A 6,460-nucleotide genomic window follows, 5' to 3' on the forward strand; every position below is an offset into this window, starting at 1 on the left:
AATAATGAATTTAAAAAGTGGGGGATAATAATTTTTCAATCTGGCTTTCAGATAAATAATATTATATATAATTTACATATAATTCACAATTTACATATAATTCACCCAATTTACATATCAGTAAAAAACACATGGCCGGATCTATTTGTTTCATACGGAAATTGATATGACTGGACAAAAATATCTTTAGAAGATAATGGGCAAACAAACAGTGTGTCACTTTTGACTACAATTATTGTTTCAAGAAATTGGCGTAATACCAAATTTCATTAGAATCAACTTTGAGCCATTATAGTGCGTCCCACAAAAAGGGAAACCCGTTTTCAGAAATAGATTTCAAACCTATTAAATATGATTTTTAATATACTCATGGCAAGAGTAGAATCTCGTCTCAAAAAGACTCCAATTGAAACCAACAGCTGAGCAAATCGTTCACGCGTGGCAGATTACAAATGATAAATATTGAGGCATATCAGAAACGATTTGCACAGAAACTCACGTGTGAATCTGAATCCACTCTCATTTCTGAGATCATTGAGAGAAGCTTAAGAAAGAATACAAAGAAATGCTAATGGTCCAATCGTCAAATAAGCACGGCCGTCTTATCACGAGCCAATCTTCAGATCTTGTCCCGTTTTTTTTTTCTGCGCAACCTAGTTTTGACATTAAATTTCAAACTCGTCTTGCTCATTAAATGCGTGAAGTGTTCATCTCATGTTAGGTATTGAAACAAAGAGGAATAATTGAATTATATGACTATGTAAAAGAAATATCATAATGTATTTGTCTTTGAAGATAACAAAGACATGAGAATCCCGGTTCCTTTTTCTGGGACGCACTGTTTCGGTCATCCCTAGTCAGATAAAATGGGAAAAGGTAGATAGCAGGGAAAAGTGGGGGGGGGGCAAGAATCTAGTTTGGGCCCTTTTGGCAGTATAAAGTATTCTCTGCAGCTTCTTACCCTTTTCTTACGGAAAACAATGTCAGCGCTCAATACAAAATAAGGTAGATGACGGGATGGATATTCATTTTTTGTGTGCAAATAATCATCATCGTGGATATGATCAAATGTAATTTTCGCATAAAACCGAGCTTACAATTTTCTTGAGAATAACATCAAAATAAAAAAAGTTTGGAAAGTATTACAAGGTTTTAATGAACATCTTGGAATTTCGCCGATTATTTAGAAGCTTTTTTATTAATCATTATTATAATAAAATTCTTTTCTTACACAAAGTTCTTCTGAGGTATATAGCATGGATGATCTGTAAAGAGGAATGTATATAAATGATAACTATTTTCCATGTGTATAATCATGGACCTAGGTTTCTGGTCTTAATAATTTTAAGAACTGTCCTTAAAAACATGAAATAAATGCATAGAGAGAGACGCAGGACTAAATGGCTCTACTTTAACGGTATAGTGCAAAGCAAGAATATTATTGATTATTTTGTTTGTGTTCATTTAACCAGTATATGCACGTTATATCGGATCATACTAAATTTACATTCTTGCTAGGATATTTCGTGTTGTAAATTAAGAGGCTTTTTTTTTTTTTTTATAGGAGGATATTATAATTTGTTTAACAAATTTTCGGCATTACTCCTATTTGTTTAAGATCAGTATGCTCGATCTGTAATGAAAATCATAAGATCAGTATGCTCGATCTGTATGAAAATCATAAATCATAAGTCAGAAAAAATTGGAACCAGTGGGATTCGAACCTGCCATCTACTGCTTTCCGGGCAGCGACTCAACCACCAGGCTATTCTGGTTCACGGCTAAGCCACGATGAACTGGAATTCAAATACCCTCGATCCTCTTCTTTCTGACTCATTACTATTCAAATGCCGTCCGCCGTGGACAATAGATAGTAAATTAAGAGGCTTTTTTATAGGAGGAAATTATAATTTGTTTAACAAATTTTCGGCATTACTCCTATTTGTTTAAGATCAGTATGCTCGATCTGTAATATCGCGTACTTGAGTATTAAAGGAGTACCCGGGCTGAAAATTACATGTAAATAAATGGAGTAAAATTTATATATTCTAAGCTTGAAGTTCGAATGTCGTTGAATGTAGCACATCGTAACACATTGAAGTCAAGGGCCCCGTCGCAAAAAGGTTCAAGGTTTTATTCATATCAAACACACCACATTTTCAACAATGTCAAAAACTCAGTACAAACAATAATATTATACAAGACAAACAATAATATCATACAATACATTAAGTTATCATGGGTAAGCATAAATAAATATCATGAAATATCAAAAGTGTACTTAATATAATAATAAAAAATACTATAATGCATTCTTGTAAATGGTTGTAATATAATGACAGAGAAAGAAAACGTGAGGTGAAGATATGGGGAGCCAAAGGTAAAAGCAGAGCTTGTTGGTCAAAGGCTCCAAGGAATATGCAGTGAGAGTCCCGTACAAATATCAATACAAGAGAGTGATAAATAAAAGGGCAAACGAAAAGTAAACAAACTTGGGATACACAAATACATAAATGATGAGTATGAAGAAATAAGAGTAGAAAGCAACAAATTTCATGGTAACTACCATGGTAACGATGATCAACAGCCAATCAAAATCAAGAATTCCATGCAAGTTATCATAGGATAGCAACGTTAGCATAATGGTAAGTTTTATGCAATGGGCCCCAGTTTCATTTGCTTTTAAAGATGAAATTGTCTTCGTTTAGGTTAAACGAAAATGGAATTACCTTCATGTATAGGTTGAACGAAGATGACATCATGTGTATGTGTAGGTGTCATATCAAATAGAATATCAAGAACTATCGGTGTCATCAGCAAACTGCGCCATTTTCTTGCCACAATATATTTTTTATTATACAACTCGATGATTTTTTTTTTCACTTTATTTATTTCAATTTACTGTAACATTTTCTGGGCCAACATATCCGACCAGGCTCCCTGGATTGTTGAAATTACAAAAGAAGATTGCTAGAATATGTTCCTTATCTGATTTGAATGCTCACTCAAAACCACTTTATATTTCTTAAATATAATCAGTTCAATGTATAGGCCTTTAATGCATGCTCAAGGACAGAATTGAATTGAACCCCTGACTTTCATACATAAAGTGTGAAGCCATAGACCACACAACCACAAAAAACATATGTATTCAGCCTACGTAACCACACACAACCTGTCCTCACTGTCAAAATGCCTTCAATTATTGGGGGGGGGGGTATGTTCGCAAGTAGGTTATGAGAATCGTATACATCATCTAATTTTTTTAAACCTGTAATTCGTTTTATGAATACAAAGTCGGTGAAATGAACTCAATCTTTCTTAGCTCGATATAAAAATTCACAAATCATTATTTGATTATTGTGAGTACATCATCAGAAAGACAAGCCTATATCATATTGTACCCCAAAATACATAGATACAAAATAATAAGATGATGTTCGTACGCTTTTTAGTTTAGCTTCAAAGTTCAAATCGTTTTATTACAAAGGGTCTTTATTACAAAAGTCTTTTAAAGTGTAAAACCTTAAATATATATATATATATAAAATGATTAAACAAAATTTAAAAATGGTAAATAATACAAAAATACAGAAACCGGTGTGTTGGCTCAGTTGGTAGAGCGTCCGCCTCACAACCGTGAGGTCGTGAGTTTAAGCCCCGGCCGCGTCAGACCCCCACGACGTTAAAAGATGGGAGTTCGCTACTATATATCCTGTTCAAAATGGATAAAGATATCTGGCACTATACAGTGGCTGCCGGGCCCACAATCTTGGGCAAGACATTATTTTTGGAGTAATTCTATTTTAAGATTTAATTTCGAACAATGAATTATGGATTTTCTTTTTGTTTTCCAAATATAACAATGCTTATATAGTGTGTTATCGCCAGCTTTCCAAATTTAGGGGGGGGGGGTATTTTTACAACCTTTTTTATGCCGTTTTCATTATTATTAGTTGAGTATTGTTATTTTGAAATAAGTTATGCATTATTGTATAGCCAATATCATATACCCATTCAATATTTGAAATGGGAAACAATATCATCAAAATTACCCCAAGTCTCTTCTTGTGGAAAGCCGACGTGATATAAAATAATTCTATATAGCCCGAGTCTAAGATCCACATAATTTCATATTTAGATATAAAATTTCATAAAAATACAGATCTATATATTGTACAAAAATAAATCAAGGCAGAGGTTGATAAGTCTTTCACAATTATTCTTTATAAAAGTCAACATAACTGTCAACATTTTCTTATATTTCACATACTATTTAGATGATATTTAAGCCGTGTTAAGTTAGAATATGAAAATTGTGCATTTTCAGATGGTTTCAGATGAAAATGAAATTATATCATGAAAAACATATCTAAAGACAAGATCTCTAATTATTATAATAACATGGAAAAAAATTACTAATGTTTTCTCTTCTATTTTTGATAGAGACCACTTCTGAAGCATGGAATGAAATGAACATTAATTGAAAAATGATTAAAAAAACTTCATTTTATGAAATATGAACATGAAGAGTATATTCCTTTTTTAAATTATTGAAGTTGTACCAAGTCTTAAGACGTCAAACACGCTTTAGAATCAGTTGCGTACCGTGGGTCGCGGCTTGGGGGGGGGGGCAGCAAAAATGTTGCGTCACTTATAGTAGGCGAGCGAAGCGTGCGCCAGGTATACTGACCTAATAGAGACATTTTAGACATATGCATCTCACTGATCACATAATGCGAGCGCGAAGCGCGAGCTGAAAAATTGTGATATTCAGTCGTAAAAGGGACATTACAAGCAAATTTTTGTAATCATGATAAGTACCTGTCTCGCTAAATAAACAATGTGAGCGCGAAGCATGAGCTGAAATTTTTGTATATAGTTATTGATACTAAAAGGGAATAAGAATCCAATATCTCACTATAAGCATCTAATGCGAGTGCCAATCGCTTGCAGATTTTGATAGAATTACATCTAAACACATGAAGCACTCTTTGTAGTAATTGTAATCATGATTATACGCATCTCACTAATCAAATATTGCGAGCGCGAAGCGCGAGGTGAAAATTTATGAAATTCAAACCTGAGGAGGGGCATTCTAAGGCTTGTTTGTAGGAATTCACTACGACCATACGTATTTCACAAACCAAATGATGTGAGCGCGAAGCGCGAGCTAAATTTATTTTCATATTCAGATCAGAAAAGGGGACATTTTAAGGACTGATTTTAAGAGTTTATGAAGAGCAGACATCTCTCACCAATGTTTCACAATGTTATGAAAAAAAATATAATATAACATAATACATATAATATAATGTAATGAAATATGATTATGATATAACAAATTATAATGTACAATAATTTCTTTCTCACTACGTATTTCTTCCTTTCTCCATCTTTTTCTCTTTCCCCCCTTTTTTTTGCCAGCCGTAACTGTTTACAATAATCATTAAACATTAAATAGGTTAAATGCCACCTGTATGACATCATTTCAAGGAGTTCTCTATTTTGTCACAATACGTTAAAAACATTTCAAATGCGATATAAATCAACAAGGTGTACATGGAGTGGAGCGAGGGAGATGGAGGCTGGCTGAGAGGGTGGCAACAATTGACCAGGGGGGCGTTTCATGAAAAGACTTCTCGGACGTTTTATCCGACAAGTCCCATTTCATCCGACAGTTACCATAGGAACAGTGCCTCTCAGCCAATTAAAATCATGGAAAGATGTCAGATCTGACAACTTGTCGGATGAATACATTAATGAAACGCTCCCCAAGTTAGGCGTGACCATAGAGATATAGACTTAATAGGCGTGACATGGTCTCTATTGGTATGGGCTTGTAACTACTTTGCGACTCCAGAACTGGCTACTTGCTGAGATGTCTCTGGGAAGTCTCAGAGACATGGCGTATAGACCTGCAGACAGGGAAGACTGATGAGACCCACTTTAAAGGGATGGCCCAAGCTGGAGATATTTATATCTCAATATTTTGATCAAAATCGGATAACCTATAACGAAGTTATTGAATTGTAAAGATTTGCATTATGATTATTTCGGTGAAACAGTTCTAGGCATGTCTATATGAATATTTATTAGGTTGGCTGATGTCATATCCGCACTTGTTCTTTTGTATTTTATTATTTGAAATTAGGTTTATTCAAAAAATTTCTGCCAAAAACAAAAAAAAATGGATTGAAAACTGATTAAGTGCATTAGTTATCTATTGCCGCAACTTATTCATCATAATGGAGACACATCATTTACTCATGCATGAAAAAATAAAACATTATTATTTCATGTAATAACATAAGAAAAAGGAAAGTGGGGATGTGACATCATCAGCCCACCTAATGAATATTCATGACGATGCGCAAATAACTTTTCACAAAATAGTGATAAACTTTTAAATTCAATAACTTCATTATTTGTTATCCGATTTTGATGAAATGTTCAGCAT

The sequence above is a fragment of the Lytechinus variegatus genome, chromosome 2 (assembly GCF_018143015.1).
Source record: "Lytechinus variegatus isolate NC3 chromosome 2, Lvar_3.0, whole genome shotgun sequence".
Taxonomy (NCBI): domain Eukaryota; kingdom Metazoa; phylum Echinodermata; class Echinoidea; order Temnopleuroida; family Toxopneustidae; genus Lytechinus; species Lytechinus variegatus.